This window comes from Pimephales promelas, chromosome 2 (assembly GCF_988280905.1).
Source record: "Pimephales promelas chromosome 2, fPimPro1.hap1.1, whole genome shotgun sequence".
NCBI classification, from domain to species: Eukaryota; Metazoa; Chordata; class Actinopteri; order Cypriniformes; family Leuciscidae; genus Pimephales; species Pimephales promelas.
In genome coordinates this window covers 29,027,146-29,046,061 of record NC_142770.1, presented here as the reverse complement: position 1 = coordinate 29,046,061, position 18,916 = coordinate 29,027,146, and the positions used below count along the sequence as shown (strand labels likewise).

The 18,916-nt window shown below is 48.4% G+C and overlaps 8 non-coding genes and 2 pseudogenes across 8 annotated transcripts; all 10 read left to right on the top strand.

The window, feature by feature from the left end:
- The first annotated feature begins 1,644 nt into the window (after positions 1 to 1,644).
- LOC148997012 (U2 spliceosomal RNA) lies at positions 1,645 to 1,817 on the top strand (annotated as a pseudogene).
- A 336-nt stretch (positions 1,818 to 2,153) lies between these two features.
- LOC148997011 (U1 spliceosomal RNA) lies at positions 2,154 to 2,318 on the top strand. The gene has a single exon (XR_016147571.1). It is a non-coding gene; the product is annotated as a U1 spliceosomal RNA (small nuclear RNA).
- Positions 2,319 to 3,429: 1,111 nt separating this feature from the next.
- On the top strand, positions 3,430 to 3,620 carry LOC148997010 (U2 spliceosomal RNA). The gene has a single exon (XR_016149244.1). It is a non-coding gene; the product is annotated as a U2 spliceosomal RNA (small nuclear RNA).
- A 337-nt stretch (positions 3,621 to 3,957) lies between these two features.
- Positions 3,958 to 4,122, top strand: LOC148997009 (U1 spliceosomal RNA). The gene has a single exon (XR_016147570.1). It is a non-coding gene; the product is annotated as a U1 spliceosomal RNA (small nuclear RNA).
- Positions 4,123 to 5,233: 1,111 nt separating this feature from the next.
- Positions 5,234 to 5,424, top strand: LOC148997008 (U2 spliceosomal RNA). The gene has a single exon (XR_016149243.1). It is a non-coding gene; the product is annotated as a U2 spliceosomal RNA (small nuclear RNA).
- Positions 5,425 to 5,754: 330 nt separating this feature from the next.
- LOC148997007 (U1 spliceosomal RNA) lies at positions 5,755 to 5,919 on the top strand. Its single transcript, XR_016147566.1, has one exon. It is a non-coding gene; the product is annotated as a U1 spliceosomal RNA (small nuclear RNA).
- A 6,577-nt stretch (positions 5,920 to 12,496) lies between these two features.
- LOC148997006 (U2 spliceosomal RNA) lies at positions 12,497 to 12,670 on the top strand (annotated as a pseudogene).
- Positions 12,671 to 13,002: 332 nt separating this feature from the next.
- LOC148997005 (U1 spliceosomal RNA) lies at positions 13,003 to 13,167 on the top strand. Its single transcript, XR_016147565.1, has one exon. It is a non-coding gene; the product is annotated as a U1 spliceosomal RNA (small nuclear RNA).
- A 1,110-nt stretch (positions 13,168 to 14,277) lies between these two features.
- LOC148997004 (U2 spliceosomal RNA) lies at positions 14,278 to 14,468 on the top strand. Its single transcript, XR_016149242.1, has one exon. It is a non-coding gene; the product is annotated as a U2 spliceosomal RNA (small nuclear RNA).
- A 338-nt stretch (positions 14,469 to 14,806) lies between these two features.
- Positions 14,807 to 14,971, top strand: LOC148997003 (U1 spliceosomal RNA). Its single transcript, XR_016147564.1, has one exon. It is a non-coding gene; the product is annotated as a U1 spliceosomal RNA (small nuclear RNA).
- The last annotated feature ends 3,945 nt before the right edge of the window (positions 14,972 to 18,916 follow it).

Sequence of the window (18,916 nt, the reverse complement as noted above, 5' to 3'; positions counted from 1 at the left end):
GAGGCCCAGCTCTTCGGGCCGTGGGGGAACGTTGACAAAGGTGGACTAGATTTGGTTTTTAAAGATAATAATTTGAAAATTCTAGGTGTTAAATTTGACAGGGAGGGTGGAGGACAGGGTAACTGGACTGACATGTTAGGGAAAGTTAGGCAAAGACTGGGCTTTTGGGGACTAAGAAATCTGACGATTGAAGGCAAGATTTTAATTTTTAAAGCTGTGATTTTACCACTGATTTTACTTGTCTGTTCTGTTTTTAGTCCCCCAAGACGATTCCTAGACAAGTTGGAGAGGGCGGTATTTTATTTCCTGTGGGGGTCCAAGTGGGAAAGACTCAAGAGGGAGGTCGTCAAAAAGAAAAAAGAGAATGGCGGGAAAGGCCTCCCAGACCCCCACCTGTTTTTAGGCAGCCGCTTTGCCGCCCTCCACATCCAGTATGCACTGACCCCATCCAGAGAACACAAGACAGCAGCCATGACCCGATTCTGGATGGGGTCATACCTAAGAAGCTTGAAAATTTTACCCATTGATCTTAAAAGTCCAGTGTCTTTTAATCTGTCAAAAGAACATCTTTTTATTAAGACATTTTTAAAGAAATACCTTTTAGAAACAAATGATGCCACTATTTTAACTAACCACAAGTCTCTTGTCTCTCTTGTGCAGGATCGAGAATCGGTGAGTCCAGTTCCAGGCCTCACACTAGGTGAGGCCAAAGACGTTTGGAGGAACGCAGCCCACCCAGCTCTCCAGAACAGGCTTAAGGACTTGTCGTGGATGGTGGCCCATGAGATCCTCCCGGTCAGGGCGGTTATGCACTCCAGAGGCATGGCCAAAAACCCCACCTGCCCACGGTCCGGATGTGGTTCCCCGGAGACCGTCTACCATCTGCTCTGGGAGTGCGGTGCTGCGCGGGACCTGTGGGCCAAGACCAGCCCCCTGGTTTTCCCGTGCCTGCCGGCGGGTCGGGCCCAGGTGGGATACAGGCTCGCCATCCTGGGGGTGGGTCAGGGCTTGAAGGAGCTAACATCACAGCAATTTACCTCGCTCTGGCTCACCCTCAACCATATCAAGGATGCCATCTGGGCCACCAGAAACCTGCTGGTGGGGAAACGCGTTACGGTGCCCCTCCACGCGTGCGAGCAATTAGTTAGATCTGCGCTGCAGGAGGCGCCGGACGTCGTTATTCGGATGGGGGGGCTGGGGTCACACCAAAGAGGTCCCGGCCACCCCCGACCCTGGCCGCCCGTAGATGCACCCTCACCACACCGGCTACGGGAACAGCGGGCCAGCGGGCCGGAGGAGAGGGGATCTCCGCTGGGCGCTGGAAGCGAGGAGTCCGGGGCCTGTTCTGGAGACCTGGAGTGAATGGACATTCTTGATAGGGACTCACCCTCGATCCTGTACAAGAGATGTTTTATGTGGCATAATTTATTGTTTTATTGTTTTTTATCTGACATGTTTTATTGTTTTATTCCCATTATTTAAACCATTTACCTTTCTTTTAAAACATACATGGACTTTTTACACAACACACAAACAAGAAACTTTTAACAGTAAATAATGTGTCCCTTTTAATATGTGTAAAAATGTGATCTAAAAGAAAAAATGTACATGCAAATGGAAATAATGGAACGACATTGTGACAATAAAACTTTTCGAAAGAAAAATCTGTTCTTATCAGTTTAATATCTGATACGTGCCCTACCCGGGCACCACATATTAAATTGATTTTTGGTCCTGGGAGATGGCATAGGGGCTTGCTCCGTCCACTCCACGCATCGACCCGGTATTGCAGTACTTCTGGGAACGGTGCACCCTCCTAAAGTGTTCAATGAAAGAAATGTAGTGGTCTTGTGTGGCAGAAGGTGATAATGGAGCTAGTGTGAGTGGGTGTTGTAGGTGATCATGTGCTATACTAGCCTGGGTAGAATTGTGGTGTAAAAACAAGACGAAAAGGAACCCCTGTTTCTCTGTCAGTTTAACATCTGATCCGTCCACTATTCGGGGACGGCGCATTATGTACATTTATGGCTCATGGAGCCGGATGCGGAGCGTGCAAAAAAAAAAAAAAAAAAAAGCCCCTTTTTTGACTGGCAAACCGCTGGTGAGGATTGGGGAGAGGGGCAGGGTGCTTCTGACTGAAGGCCTGGGAATTCATACTTACCTGGCAGGGGAGACACCATGATCAGGAAGGTGGTTCACCCAGGGCGAGGCTCGGCCATTGCACTCTGGGTTGTGCTGACCCCTGCGAATTCCCCAAATGTGGGAATCTCGACTGCATAATTTATGGTAGTGGGGGACTGCGTTCGCGCTCTCCCCTGGACAACACTGGTTAAAAGGGCAGATTGTTAAAGCTCCACTTGAGGTTCTTTTGTTTTGTTTTTTTTTCTCCACTTCTTCAATATCCAGAGGCAGTCCAGAGAGTTGAACTGCGGCGGTTGCTCGAGAGATACGAAACAGTCTAGGACCGGTCTGTGTGAGGAGGGTTTTCTTTTTTCTCCTCAATTCTTCAAATAGTCTCCAATATTTGACGGACGACTTAGTTCACAGCAGTTGTCCTGGAGGCAAAGTTGTTCGGAATGAGGAGTTCTATCATGTGGTATGAAAACATTGTGCACGTGTGAAACGTCACGTGATATACAGCCACCCATGTTGTGTTTTTTTCTGTTTACAGCGCCACCAAGTGGCCAGTCGCCGCATTCCTCTTCACGTGACCACGGGCTGAGCCCGTACACAGGTGTACCGAGTTGGGTGCAATTGTCTCATTCCGTTGGAGAGTTATAGCCGTTTAAGTAAAGCCCGCCTCGCCCACCCCCAACGTTTTGGCGTACCGTCGCCAACGTGGATGGAAATTCCAACTGTTTCCCGATCCCTGTTGGCAGTCAGACTCCAGAGAATCTTTCTGCACCGGTTTGGGTCAGATCGGGCAAAAAACCTAGGACTAGTGTGCAAAAGTAGGTTTTTCAGAAAATCCAAAATACCCGAAAATCTCGCCAGCGCGACCACCCAATCCGAGGCATGCATCTTGTTCGGCTCGAGCCAAGGATTCCGGTGATGTAAGACACTTGGGTCTGCGACCGACGGTCGAGGAGTTACGAGCCATTTCGTACTTTTGATCGCTGCAGCGCCACCTTGGGGCCGATCGGGGCGAGCCTTGGTGAGGTTGTAGTACCGGGCCGGTCCTACCATCCCTCAGAGTTTCAAGTCTCTACCACGGACGCTTTGGTCTGCCCGCTCACTTTTAAGGCGGAATGTTGATGATCCAAAATCCCAGGTTGCACTCCAGAGTGTCGTGCTGTGCACTCTGTTGTGATCCATTTTCGGTGTCAACCAATCTGAGCTGAGCTTGTTTGCCGGCGACCTTAGACCCTCTCGCCGCGGCCCAGGTGGGCGTGGCCTTTGCCGGCTCCCCCGCCTCGGCGTCGCTGCGTCATCGCTTCTCGGCCTTTTGGCTAAGATCAAGTGTAGTATCTGTTCTTATCAGTTTAATATCTGATACGTGCCCTACCCGGGCACCACATATTAAATTGATTTTTGGTCCTGGGAGATGGCATAGGGGCTTGCTCCGTCCACTCCACGCATCGACCCGGTATTGCAGTACTTCTGGGAACGGTGCACCCTCCTAAAGTGTTCAATGAAAGAAATGTAGTGGTCTTGTGTGGCAGAAGGTGATAATGGAGCTAGTGTGAGTGGGTGTTGTAGGTGATCATGTGCTATACTAGCCTGGGTAGAATTGTGGTGTAAAAACAAGACGAAAAGGAACCCCTGTTCCTCTGTCAGTTTAACATCTGATCCGTCCACTATTCGGGGACGGCGCATTATGTACATTTATGGCTCATGGAGCCGGATGCGGAGCGTGCAAAAAAAAAAAAAAAAAAAAAGCCCCTTTTTTGACTGGCAAACCGCTGGTGAGGATTGGGGAGAGGGGCAGGGTGCTTCTGACTGAAGGCCTGGGAATTCATACTTACCTGGCAGGGGAGACACCATGATCAGGAAGGTGGTTCACCCAGGGCGAGGCTCGGCCATTGCACTCTGGGTTGTGCTGACCCCTGCGAATTCCCCAAATGTGGGAATCTCGACTGCATAATTTATGGTAGTGGGGGACTGCGTTCGCGCTCTCCCCTGGACAACACTGGTTAAAAGGGCAGATTGTTAAAGCTCCACTTGAGGTTCTTTTGTTTTGTTTTTTTTTCTCCACTTCTTCAATATCCAGAGGCAGTCCAGAGAGTTGAACTGCGGCGGTTGCTCGAGAGATACGAAACAGTCTAGGACCGGTCTGTGTGAGGAGGGTTTTCTTTTTTCTCCTCAATTCTTCAAATAGTCTCCAATATTTGACGGACGACTTAGTTCACAGCAGTTGTCCTGGAGGCAAAGTTGTTCGGAATGAGGAGTTCTATCATGTGGTATGAAAACATTGTGCACGTGTGAAACGTCACGTGATATACAGCCACCCATGTTGTGTTTTTTTCTGTTTACAGCGCCACCAAGTGGCCAGTCGCCGCATTCCTCTTCACGTGACCACGGGCTGAGCCCGTACACAGGTGTACCGAGTTGGGTGCAATTGTCTCATTCCGTTGGAGAGTTATAGCCGTTTAAGTAAAGCCCGCCTCGCCCACCCCCAACGTTTTGGCGTACCGTCGCCAACGTGGATGGAAATTCCAACTGTTTCCCGATCCCTGTTGGCAGTCAGACTCCAGAGAATCTTTCTGCACCGGTTTGGGTCAGATCGGGCAAAAAACCTAGGACTAGTGTGCAAAAGTAGGTTTTTCAGAAAATCCAAAATACCCGAAAATCTCGCCAGCGCGACCACCCAATCCGAGGCATGCATCTTGTTCGGCTCGAGCCAAGGATTCCGGTGATGTAAGACACTTGGGTCTGCGACCGACGGTCGAGGAGTTACGAGCCATTTCGTACTTTTGATCGCTGCAGCGCCACCTTGGGGCCGATCGGGGCGAGCCTTGGTGAGGTTGTAGTACCGGGCCGGTCCTACCATCCCTCAGAGTTTCAAGTCTCTACCACGGACGCTTTGGTCCGCCCGCTCACTTTTAAGGCGGAATGTTGATGATCCAAAATCCCAGGTTGCACTCCAGAGTGTCGTGCTGTGCACTCTGTTGTGATCCATTTTCGGTGTCAACCAATCTGAGCTGAGCTTGTTTGCCGGCGACCTTAGACCCTCTCGCCGCGGCCCAGGTGGGCGTGGCCTTTGCCAGCTCCCCCGCCTCGGCGTCGCTGCGTCATCGCTTCTCGGCCTTTTGGCTAAGATCAAGTGTAGTATCTGTTCTTATCAGTTTAATATCTGATACGTGCCCTACCCGGGCACCACATATTAAATTGATTTTTGGTCCTGGGAGATGGCATAGGGGCTTGCTCCGTCCACTCCACGCATCGACCCGGTATTGCAGTACTTCTGGGAACGGTGCACCCTCCTAAAGTGTTCAATGAAAGAAATGTAGTGGTCTTGTGTGGCAGAAGGTGATAATGGATTTAGTGTGAGTGGGTGTTGTAGGTGATCATGTGCTATACTAGCCTGGGTAGAATTGTGGTGTAAAAACAAGACGAAAAGGAACCCCTGTTCCTCTGTCAGTTTAACATCTGATCCGTCCACTATTCGGGGACGGCGCATTATGTACATTTATGGCTCATGGAGCCGGATGCGGAGCGTGCAAAAAAAAAAAAAAGCCCCTTTTTTGACTGGCAAACCGCTGGTGAGGATTGGGGAGAGGGGCAGGGTGCTTCTGACTGAAGGCCTGGGAATTCATACTTACCTGGCAGGGGAGACACCATGATCAGGAAGGTGGTTCACCCAGGGCGAGGCTCGGCCATTGCACTCTGGGTTGTGCTGACCCCTGCGAATTCCCCAAATGTGGGAATCTCGACTGCATAATTTATGGTAGTGGGGGACTGCGTTCGCGCTCTCCCCTGGACAACACTGGTTAAAAGGGCAGATTGTTAAAGCTCCACTTGAGGTTCTTTTGTTTTTTTTTTTTTCTCCACTTCTTCAATATCCAGAGGCAGTCCAGAGAGTTGAACTGCGGCGGTTGCTCGAGAGATACGAAACAGTCTAGGACCGGTCTGTGTGAGGAGGGTTTTCTTTTTTCTCCTCAATTCTTCAAATAGTCTCCAATATTTGACGGACGACTTAGTTCACAGCAGTTGTCCTGGAGGCAAAGTTGTTCGGAATGAGGAGTTCTATCATGTGGTATGAAAACATTGTGCACGTGTGAAACGTCACGTGATATACAGCCACCCATGTTGTGTTTTTTTCTGTTTACAGCGCCACCAAGTGGCCAGTCGCCGCATTCCTCTTCACGTGACCACGGGCTGAGCCCGTACACAGGTGTACCGAGTTGGGTGCAATTGTCTCATTCCGTTGGAGAGTTATAGCCGTTTAAGTAAAGCCCGCCTCGCCCACCCCCAACGTTTTGGCGTACCGTCGCCAACGTGGATGGAAATTCCAACTGTTTCCCGATCCCTGTTGGCAGTCAGACTCCAGAGAATCTTTCTGCACCGGTTTGGGTCAGATCGGGCAAAAAACCTAGGACTAGTGTGCAAAAGTAGGTTTTTCAGAAAATCCAAAATACCCGAAAATCTCGCCAGCGCGACCACCCAATCCGAGGCATGCATCTTGTTCGGCTCGAGCCAAGGATTCCGGTGATGTAAGACACTTGGGTCTGCGACCGACGGTCGAGGAGTTACGAGCCATTTCGTACTTTTGATCGCTGCAGCGCCACCTTGGGGCCGATCGGGGCGAGCCTTGGTGAGGTTGTAGTACCGGGCCGGTCCTACCATCCCTCAGAGTTTCAAGTCTCTACCACGGACGCTTTGGTCTGCCCGCTCACTTTTAAGGCGGAATGTTGATGATCCAAAATCCCAGGTTGCACTCCAGAGTGTCGTGCTGTGCACTCTGTTGTGATCCATTTTCGGTGTCAACCAATCTGAGCTGAGCTTGTTTGCCGGCGACCTTAGACCCTCTCGCCGCGGCCCAGGTGGGCGTGGCCTTTGCCGGCTCCCCCGCCTCGGCGTCGCTGCGTCATCGCTTCTCGGCCTTTTGGCTAAGATCTAGTGGTCTGGTCGGACGTCTGAGACAGCGATCGCCTCTTGTTGGACTTGGTCTCGTGTGTTGCTTGTCACACGGGACATACACCCTTCAGGAGGTACATTGACAAGCGGCTTTTAATTGACGACTCGTTCTACGAGGAATCTTCTGGTTTTAAGGTAAGCAGGTTTTAATTTATTTATTGTATATTTATTGTTGGATTTTAGCCGCAGCAGGCTAGTGGTGCCTCCAACATGTCGGCTGCTCGTGCCGGCATGAGGAGGCACCACAGCGTGCGTTTTAAATTTAAGACAAAGGAGGATGGCACTCTCCAGGCGATGTCCAGGCTGGACTTTTCCAGGAAGTGCATCCAACAGACTCTCGGTTTTAAGGCTACGGATATAAACTGCTTGTTGACTCTGCCCCTGAATCATGGCTTTGATGTTAGTTTTGCTTCTGCTTCCTTGCTAAGTACTTTTTGGGCTCGGTATGAATTGTGTAAAGCCAATTTCTCCATGTTCACTGTGGAAAAACTGACTGATAATTCACTGAAAGTGGTGATTGTCAGGATGTTTAATGAAACAGTTAGTGGAGAGGACATTGCTGTATGGTTGGCAAGATATTGCTCTATTCGTGGTCAACCAGTCAAGGTTTTAGATGAAGACGGTATCTGGAGCTGTGCGTGGAGAGTGCCCATTAAACAATGGGCAGATCCCAACAGCTACCATGGCCTGAGTCAAATTCCTTCTATGATTGTGTTGGGAGAGAATAGAGGTTACATCCATTATCAAGGGATGCCCAAGCTATGCCGCAAGTGTGGCCAACTTGGGCATCTCGCCGAGGCGTGCCAAGAAGTAGTGTGTAGGAAGTGCAGAGAAATTGGACACACTTTTGAAGAGTGCAAAAATGGCAGAAAGTGCAACCTCTGTGGAGAATCATCCCATCTCTACAGAGACTGCCCCCAAAGTTTTGCCAACAAGCTAAAAAACAACAAAATGGCCGCCCCACCCAAAGAGCAAACGATAAAGGAGGCGGGCCCTGAGGTTTTGGCGGGAAATTCAAATCCTCAGCCAGCCTCAGGGATTGGACTGGAAGAAGGAAGTGGGGCGGCCACAGGGGCGGAGTCAACTCGAACAGCTGGTCAGGGGGAGGAAGCCAATCCTCAAAATGATAATGGTAAAGAAGAGGTGGACGACAAAGAGGAGGAAACGGCTTCCTCCCTTGTCACCGTGTCTGAGGCTAGTGGGTCAACTAGTGGGAGTGAGACAAATTCTTCTCTTCCCAATGCTCAAGTGCAGAAAAGAACTGCGAGATCTCCTCTGGTCCAAATAGAGGAGAAAAAGCTGCGGGTAGCGCACCGGCTAGATAGTTCCCCCATGGAAGATCTAGACCGTGTGTGGCCCACAGACTCTCCTAATGAAGTATCTTTTCTGCATTTTAAGCTAAGAACATCGACGCCAAAGGCTTCACAAGAGGTTCTCTCTGTGAGCCCTGAGACGTCAAGCACTTTCCTTCCTGATCCCAGGCTTTCTGGGGAAAAGGAACGGCAAGTGCAACAAGAAATAACCTGATTTTAATTAAATCTCTGTAGTCCTTTTGTTGCTTTTAAATGTCTCATACCCTTTTAACCATACTGCTCATGGCTCTCACTATCTCCACCATCAATGTGAGAAGTGTGAGGAGCAATATACGAGCACAGAGTGTCCTATCCTTTTTAAAAACTTTTAAGTCAGATGTGTTTTTATTACAAGAATGTGGTCTGCCTTTTTTATCCAATTACAGAAAGTGGGAGGAGATTTGGACCCCAGGAGTTTCCGTTTGGAGTGGGTCCAATTTTAATAAAAATGACGGTGTCGCCATTTTAATACAAAACCCCAATATCTTGGTGAAGGGCAGCACTGTGTTGAGGGACGGGCGGGCAATTTTAGCTAATCTGACTTTTTTAGGTAAGGATTTTAACATCTTAAATGTGTATGGTTTTACAGACAAAAACAATAGGTATGAGCTTTTAGAAGACCTGCGGCCCCACATGTTAGGTAGGGCTCCCCTAGTGGTAGCAGGGGATTTTAATTGTGTTTTAACCAAGAAAGACAGGAAGAGGACAGAGGATTTTAAAGTTGACAAAACGTCGGTTTTATTGCAGGATTTAGTTAGAGATTTTAAATTAGTGGACTGTTTTAAAGCAATGCATCAGAGAGAGGAGGGCTTCACCTGGTTCAGTGGTGACGGCACCAGAGCCTCTCGCATTGACTACGTTTTTACACGGGACTGCCTGCCAACCGATGCAACATTAACCCCCCTCTTTTTTTCAGATCACACAATGCTGTCATGCACCCTTTCGCTCCCCACTGGTGTGACTGCAGGGGGAGGGCTGTGGAAGCTGAACTGCTCCCTTTTGGAAGATAAAGATGTAGTCAGTGAGTACAGGGAGCAGTTCAGCCAATGGCAGACCCTCCAAGACTTCTACGACTCACGTGCACAGTGGTGGGAGATGGTAAAAGAACGGACGAGACAGTTTTTTAGAAAGATAGGAAAAATCAAAAAGAATAGATTAAATCGACGCATGATGGGGCTGCAAAAACGACTACAGAGATATTTTAACCTTTTAAACGATGGGATCGATTTTAGTGAAGAAATCAAAGAAATAAAGCAAGAAATGTCAGTTTTATCCGAAATTCAAAGCAAAGGTGTCATTTTAAGGAGCAGGGAGAAGGAGATTGAGGAAGGTGAAAGGTGCACGAGGTATTTCTTTAAAAAAATTATTTCACGGGGTGGGGCAATCACAGCTTTGAAAAGTGGAGGGAGGGAGGTTTTTACCACAAAAGAAATTTTAAAGGAAACTGAAGTATTTTATGAAAACCTATACAGCACCAAAGAAGTCCACAATGACACGTTACAGGAGGTTTTAGAGTTTTTAGAAAAGAAAGTCGATAGCGAAGGTACAATTTTATCTCAAGATTTCAACATTTTAGAAATACACAAAGCACTCAAAAGTTTTAAACGAGGAAAGTCCCCCGGCACCGATGGACTTCCTCTGGAGTTTTATTTGACTTTTTGGGATATTTTAGCTTTCGACTTACTGACTGTTTTTAAAGAATTTGAGACTCTTGAAAGACTTCCTGACAGCTTTAGAATAGGGATAGTTTCACTCTTACATAAGAAAGGGGACAAGACTGACTTACGGAACTGGCGACCCATCACTCTTTTAAATGTCGACTGTAAACTTTTTAGCAAAATTTTAGCCACACGCATGTCGACAGTTTTAGAGGACGTAATCCACCCGGATCAAGCATGCGCTGTGCCAGGAAGGAAGATCACGGACAGCCTGGTGCTGATCAGAGACGCCATCTGTTATGCGAGAGACAGAAACCTTCGGCTAGTAGTCCTAAATTTAGACTTTGAAAAAGCATTCGACCGTATCTCGCACCAGTTCCTTTTTAAGGTACTGGGTAAAATGGGGTTTCCAGGGCGGTTCATAGCCTGGGTGGGACTGCTGTACAACAGCCTGGTCAGCAGAATTGTAGTTAATGGGCATTTATCCAAAGCTGTTAATATCTACAGCGGCGTCCGTCAGGGGTGTCCCTTATCTCCCCTTCTGTATGTGGCTTGTATAGAGCCACTGGCACAAATCTTGAGAAGGGACAAATGGATTAAAGGACTAGGCATTCCAGGGACTAGTGGACTGACGGCAACCTGCGTTTTATACATGGACGACGTGACCCTTTTAGCAACGGACGTTTTATCGGTACGAAGAGCAATGGACTTGACTGACTGGTACGGTCGGGCCTCAGGCGCCAAGCTCAATAGGAACAAGTCTGAGGCCCAGCTCTTCGGGCCGTGGGGGAACGTTGACAAAGGTGGACTAGATTTGGTTTTTAAAGATAATAATTTGAAAATTCTAGGTGTTAAATTTGACAGGGAGGGTGGAGGACAGGGTAACTGGACTGACATGTTAGGGAAAGTTAGGCAAAGACTGGGCTTTTGGGGACTAAGAAATCTGACGATTGAAGGCAAGATTTTAATTTTTAAAGCTGTGATTTTACCACTGATTTTACTTGTCTGTTCTGTTTTTAGTCCCCCACAAAGCTTCCTGATCTACCTGGAGAGGGCAGTGTTTTATTTCCTGTGGGGGTCCAAGTGGGAGCGACTCAAAAGAGAAGTAGTGAAGAAAAGGAAGGAGAATGGCGGAAAAGGGCTCCCAGACCCCCACCTGTTTTTAGGCAGCCGCTTCACTGCCCTCCACATTAAATACGCCCTGACCCCATCCAGAGAACACAAGACAGCAGCCATGACCCGATTCTGGATGGGGTCATACTTAAGATCTTTGAAAATTTTACCCGTTGATCTTAAATGTCCAGTGTCTTTTAATCTGTCAAAAGAACATCTTTTTATTAAGAATTTTTTAAAGAAATACCTTTTAGAAACGAATGATGCCACTGTTTTAACTAACCACAAGTCTCTTGTCTCTCTTGTGCAGGATCGAGAATCGGTGAGTCCAGTTCCAGGCCTCACACTAGGTGAGGCCAAAGACGTTTGGAGGAACGCAGCCCACCCAGCTCTCCAGAACAGGCTTAAGGACTTGTCGTGGATGGTGGCCCATGAGATCCTCCCGGTCAGGGCGGTTATGCACTCCAGAGGCATGGCCAAAAACCCCACCTGCCCACGGTCCGGATGTGGTTCCCCGGAGACCGTCTACCATCTGCTCTGGGAGTGCGGTGCTGCGCGGGACCTGTGGGCCAAGACCAGCCCCCTGGTTTTCCCGTGCCTGCCGGCGGGTCGGGCCCAGGTGGGATACAGGCTCGCCATCCTGGGGGTGGGTCAGGGCTTGAAGGAGCTAACATCACAGCAATTTACCTCGCTCTGGCTCACCCTCAACCATATCAAGGATGCCATCTGGGCCACCAGAAACCTGCTGGTGGGGAAACGCGTTACGGTGCCCCTCCACGCGTGCGAGCAATTAATTAGATCTGCGCTGCAGGAGGCGCCGGACGTCGTTATTCGGATGGGGGGGCTGGGGTCACACCAAAGAGGTCCCGGCCACCCCCGACCCTGGCCGCCCGTAGATGCACCCTCACCACACCGGCTACGGGAACAGCGGGCCAGCGGGCCGGAGGAGAGGGGATCTCCGCTGGGCGCTGGAAGCGAGGAGTCCGGGGCCTGTTCTGGAGACCTGGAGTGAATGGACATTCTTGATAGGGACTCACCCTCGATCCTGTACAAGAGATGTTTTATGTGGCATAATTTATTGTTTTATTGTTTTTTATCTAACATGTTTTATTGTTTTATTCCCATTATTTAAACCATTTACCTTTCTTTTAAAACATACATGGACTTTTTACACAACACACAAACACAAGAAACTTTTAACAGTAAATAATGTGTCCCTTTTAATATGTGTAAAAATGTGATCTAAAAGAAAAAATGTACATGCAAATGGAAATAATGGAATGACACTGTGACAATAAAACTTTTCGAAAGAAAAAATCTGTTCTTATCAGTTTAATATCTGATACGTGCCCTACCCGGGCACCACATATTAAATTGATTTTTGGTCCTGGGAGATGGCATAGGGGCTTGCTCCGTCCACTCCACGCATCGACCCGGTATTGCAGTACTTCTGGGAACGGTGCACCCTCCTAAAGTGTTCAATGAAAGAAATGTAGTGGTCTTGTGTGGCAGAAGGTGATAATGGAGCTAGTGTGAGTGGGTGTTGTAGGTGATCATGTGCTATACTAGCCTGGGTAGAATTGTGGTGTAAAAACAAGACAAAAAGGAACCCCTGTTCCTCTGTCAGTTTAACATCTGATCCGTCCACTATTCGGGGACGGCGCATTATGTACATTTATGGCTAATGGAGCCGGATGCGGAGCGTGCAAAAAAAAAAAAAAAAGCCCCTTTTTTGACTGGCAAACCGCTGGTGAGGATTGGGGAGAGGGGCAGGGTGCTTCTGACTGAAGGCCTGGGAATTCATACTTACCTGGCAGGGGAGACACCATGATCAGGAAGGTGGTTCACCCAGGGCGAGGCTCGGCCATTGCACTCTGGGTTGTGCTGACCCCTGCGAATTCCCCAAATGTGGGAATCTCGACTGCATAATTTATGGTAGTGGGGGACTGCGTTCGCGCTCTCCCCTGGACAACACTGGTTAAAAGGGCAGATTGTTAAAGCTCCACTTGAGGTTCTTTTGTTTTGTTTTTTTTCTCCACTTCTTCAATATCCAGAGGCAGTCCAGAGAGTTGAACTGCGGCGGTTGCTCGAGAGATACGAAACAGTCTAGGACCGGTCTGTGTGAGGAGGGTTTTCTTTTTTCTCCTCAATTCTTCAAATAGTCTCCAATATTTGACGGACGACTTAGTTCACAGCAGTTGTCCTGGAGGCAAAGTTGTTCGGAATGAGGAGTTCTATCATGTGCTATGAAAACATTGTGCACGTGTGAAACGTCACGTGATATACAGCCACCCATGTTGTGTTTTTTTCTGTTTACAGCGCCACCAAGTGGCCAGTCGCCGCATTCCTCTTCACGTGACCACGGGCTGAGCCCGTACACAGGTGTACCGAGTTGGGTGCAATTGTCTCATTCCGTTGGAGAGTTATAGCCGTTTAAGTAAAGCCCGCCTCGCCCACCCCCAACGTTTTGGCGTACCGTCGCCAACGTGGATGGAAATTCCAACTGTTTCCCGATCCCTGTTGGCAGTCAGACTCCAGAGAATCTTTCTGCACCGGTTTGGGTCAGATCGGGCAAAAAACCTAGGACTAGTGTGCAAAAGTAGGTTTTTCAGAAAATCCAAAATACCCGAAAATCTCGCCAGCGCGACCACCCAATCCGAGGCATGCATCTTGTTCGGCTCGAGCCAAGGATTCCGGTGATGTAAGACACTTGGGTCTGCGACCGACGGTCGAGGAGTTACGAGCCATTTCGTACTTTTGATCGCTGCAGCGCCACCTTGGGGCCGATCGGGGCGAGCCTTGGTGAGGTTGTAGTACCGGGCCGGTCCTACCATCCCTCAGAGTTTCAAGTCTCTACCACGGACGCTTTGGTCTGCCCGCTCACTTTTAAGGCGGAATGTTGATGATCCAAAATCCCAGGTTGCACTCCAGAGTGTTGTGCTGTGCACTCTGTTGTGATCCATTTTCGGTGTCAACCAATCTGAGCTGAGCTTGTTTGCCGGCGACCTTAGACCCTCTCGCCGCGGCCCAGGTGGGCGTGGCCTTTGCCGGCTCCCCCGCCTCGGCGTCGCTGCGTCATCGCTTCTCGGCCTTTTGGCTAAGATCAAGTGTAGTATCTGTTCTTATCAGTTTAATATCTGATACGTGCCCTACCCGGGCACCACATATTAAATTGATTTTTGGTCCTGGGAGATGGCATAGGGGCTTGCTCCGTCCACTCCACGCATCGACCCGGTATTGCAGTACTTCTGGGAACGGTGCACCCTCCTAAAGTGTTCAATGAAAGAAATGTAGTGGTCTTGTGTGGCAGAAGGTGATAATGGAGCTAGTGTGAGTGGGTGTTGTAGGTGATCATGTGCTATACTAGCCTGGGTAGAATTGTGGTGTAAAAACAAGACAAAAAGGAACCCCTGTTCCTCTGTCAGTTTAACATCTGATCCGTCCACTATTCGGGGACGGCGCATTATGTACATTTATGGCTCATGGAGCCGGATGCGGAGCGTGCAAAAAAAAAAAAAAAAAAAAAAGCCCCTTTTTTGACTGGCAAACCGCTGGTGAGGATTGGGGAGAGGGGCAGGGTGCTTCTGACTGAAGGCCTGGGAATTCATACTTACCTGGCAGGGGAGACACCATGATCAGGAAGGTGGTTCACCCAGGGCGAGGCTCGGCCATTGCACTCTGGGTTGTGCTGACCCCTGCGAATTCCCCAAATGTGGGAATCTCGACTGCATAATTTATGGTAGTGGGGGACTGCGTTCGCGCTCTCCCCTGGACAACACTGGTTAAAAGGGCAGATTGTTAAAGCTCCACTTGAGGTTCTTTTGTTTTTTGTTTTTTTTCTCCACTTCTTCAATATCCAGAGGCAGTCCAGAGAGTTGAACTGCGGCGGTTGCTCGAGAGATACGAAACAGTCTAGGACCGGTCTGTGTGAGGAGGGTTTTCTTTTTTCTCCTCAATTCTTCAAATAGTCTCCAATATTTGACGGACGACTTAGTTCACAGCAGTTGTCCTGGAGGCAAAGTTGTTCGGAATGAGGAGTTCTATCATGTGCTATGAAAACATTGTGCACGTGTGAAACGTCACGTGATATACAGCCACCCATGTTGTGTTTTTTTCTGTTTACAGCGCCACCAAGTGGCCAGTCGCCGCATTCCTCTTCACGTGACCACGGGCTGAGCCCGTACACAGGTGTACCGAGTTGGGTGCAATCGTCTCATTCCGTTGGAGAGTTATAGCCGTTTAAGTAAAGCCCGCCTCGCCCACCCCCAACGTTTTGGCGTACCGTCGCCAACGTGGATGGAAATTCCAACTGTTTCCCGATCCCTGTTGGCAGTCAGACTCCAGAGAATCTTTCTGCACCGGTTTGGGTCAGATCGGGCAAAAAACCTAGGACTAGTGTGCAAAAGTAGGTTTTTCAGAAAATCCAAAATACCCGAAAATCTCGCCGCGCGACCACCCAATCCGAGGCATGCATCTTGTTCGGCTCGAGCCAAGGATTCCGGTGATGTAAGACACTTGGGTCTGCGACCGACGGTCGAGGAGTTACGAGCCATTTCGTACTTTTGATCGCTGCAGCGCCACCTTGGGGCCGATCGGGGCGAGCCTTGGTGAGGTTGTAGTACCGGGCCGGTCCTACCATCCCTCAGAGTTTCAAGTCTCTACCACGGACGCTTTGGTCCGCCCGCTCACTTTTAAGGCGGAATGTTGATGATCCAAAATCCCAGGTTGCACTCCAGAGTGTCGTGCTGTGCACTCTGTTGTGATCCATTTTCGGTGTCAACCAATCTGAGCTGAGCTTGTTTGCCGGCGACCTTAGACCCTCTCGCCGCGGCCCAGGTGGGCGTGGCCTTTGCCGGCTCCCCCGCCTCGGCGTCGCTGCGTCATCGCTTCTCGGCCTTTTGGCTAAGATCAAGTGTCTGGTCCCAAGGTAGAGACAGCGATCGCCTCTTGGAGGTTTTTCCGGCTCGGGTCCTTCCGTGACTTGAGCCTCAAACTTTTGAGAGGTACATTGATCCAGCTGCTTTTATTCCGGTTCGGTTTTAAGGTAAGACCTTTTTATCTATTTATTTATTTATTTATTTATTGTTTTTTTAAGTTTTAGGCTGTTGGTGCCTCCACCATGTCGGCTGCCCGTGCCGGCATGCGGAGGCACCACAGCGTGCGGTTTTTATTTAAAGAGGTGAATGGTAAGCTCCTGGGGTTGTCACGTCTTGACTTCTCCAGGAAGCTGATCCAGAAAACCCTCAATTTTAAACCTGATGACTTGAACTGCTTGGTAACTCTCCCCCTGAACAAAGGTTTTGATTTAAGTTTCAAAAGCGCTTCCCTGTTAACTGAATTCTGGCAAAGGTTTGATGCATGCAAAGCCCAGTTTTCAATGTTTACTGTGGAAAAACTTTCTGACAATTCACTTAAAACCGTGATTGTCAGGATGTTTAATGAAACTGTGAATGGAGAAGACATTTGTGTCTGGTTGGGTAGATTTTGCACTGTTCGGGGGCAACCAGTCAAAGTGTTAGATGAAGACGGCATCTGGAATTGCTCCTGGCGAATTCCCATTAAACAATGGGAAGACGCCGGGGGCTACCAGGGCCTGAAACATCTACCTTCAATGATTGTGTTGGGAGAGAACAGAGGCTACATTCACTATCAAGGAATGCCTAAATTGTGCAGAAAGTGTGGGAGAATGGGGCATTTAGCCGATGCATGCAATGAATTAACATGTGGGAAGTGTAGAGGAATTGGTCATACTTTTGAAGAATGTACCATTGGCAGAAGGTGTAATCTTTGTGGTGAAACTAACCATCTCTACAGAGATTGCCCTAAAAGTTTTGCCAACAAATTGAAAGGTAACAAAATGGCCGCCCCACATGTGGAACAAACAAAAGAGCAAAGGAAGGAGGAGGCGGTCCCTGAGGTTTTGGCGGGAAATTCTATTTCCCAGCCAGCCTCAGGGAGTGGGCAGGAGGAAGGAAGTGGGGCGGCCATAGGGGCGGAGCCAAGTTTTAACAGCAAACAGAGTGAGGAAGCCGTTCCCCAACAAGAGATAAGCGAAAACAAAATAGAGGAGGAGGATGTAACGGCTTCCTCACTCTACACCGTATCGGAGGTTAGCGTGGTGGATAGTGGGGGTGAATCCGAGGGTTCACTTCCCAATGCTCAGGTGCAAAAAAGGTCTGCGAGATCTCCTCTGCTTCAAACAGAGGAGAAAAGGCTGCGGGCATCGCTCCGGCTAGATAGTACCTCCTTGGTAGATCTAGACCGTGTGTGGCCCGCAGATTCTCCCAATGAAGTCTCCTTTTTGCACGTTAAGCTAATAACATCGTCGCCGAAGGATCCACAAGAGGCCCTCTCTGTGGACTCCAAGGTGACGAGCATTTGCCCTCCTGATCCCAGTTTTTCTGGGGAAAAGGAGAAGCAAGTGATACATGACATAACATGATTTTAATGTAACTTTCTGCAGTCTTTTGGTTTTATTCTTCTATTAATGCTTGTATTTTTAACCATACTGCTCATGGCCCTCACTATCTCTACAATCAATGTGAGAAGTGTGAGGTCTACTCTGCGAGCACAGAGTGTGTTATCCTTTTTAAAAACTTTTAAGTCAGATGTGTTTTTATTGCAAGAATGTGGTTTGCCTTTTTTAACAAATTACAGGAAGTGGGAGGAGATTTGGACCCCAGGATTTTCCATTTGGAGTGGGTCCAATTTTAACAAAAATGACGGTGTTGCTATTTTAATCAAAAATCCCAACCTTTTGGTAAAGGGCAGCACTGTGGTGAGGGACGGGCGGGCAATTTTAGCAAATCTGACTTTTTTAGGTAAGGATCTTAATATTTTAAATATGTATGGTTTTACAGAAAAAAAGAACAGGTATGAGCTTTTAGAAGACTCGCAACCCCACATGCTAGGCAGGGCTCCCCTAGTGGTAGCAGGGGATTTTAATTGTGTTTTATCAAAAAATGACAGAAAGAGGGTAGGAGATGATTTTAAGGTAGACAAGACATCGGTTTTATTACAAAATATAGTCAAAGATTTTAAGTTAGTCGACTGTTTTAAAACAATGCATCAAAGAGAGGAGGGCTTCACCTGGTTCAGTGGTGACGGTGCCAGAGCCTCTCGAATTGACTATGTTTTTACAAGGGACCTCCCGCCGACCGATGCTACATTGACCCCCCTCTTTTTTTCCGATCACATGATGCTGTCTTGCACTCTTTCACTTCCCACGGGTGTGACTGCAGGGGGAGGGCTGTGGAAGCTGAACTGTTCCCTGTTAGAAGACGAGGAAGTGGTAAAAGAGTATAGGGAGCAGTTCAGCCAATGGCAGACCCTCCAGGACTTTTACGACTCACGTGCACAGTGGTGGGAGATGGTGAAACAAAGGACAGGACGGTTTTTTAAACAAATTGGGAGAGAAAAAAAGAATAAAGAAAAAAGACGCATGATGGGGTTGCAAAAAAGACTGCAGAGATATTTTAACCTTTTAAACAATGGATTGGATTTTACAAATGAAATAAAAGAAGTAAAGAAAGAAATGTCAGATCTGTCTGAAATAAAGAGCAAAGGTGTCATTTTAAGATGTAAAGAAAGGGAGTTAGAGGAAGGAGAGAAGTGTACCAGATATTTTTTTAAAAAGACAATAGCTCGGGGAGGGTCCATCAATGCTTTAAAAACTTTTAGAGGGGAGGAAGTAAACACAACTGACCAGATTTTAGG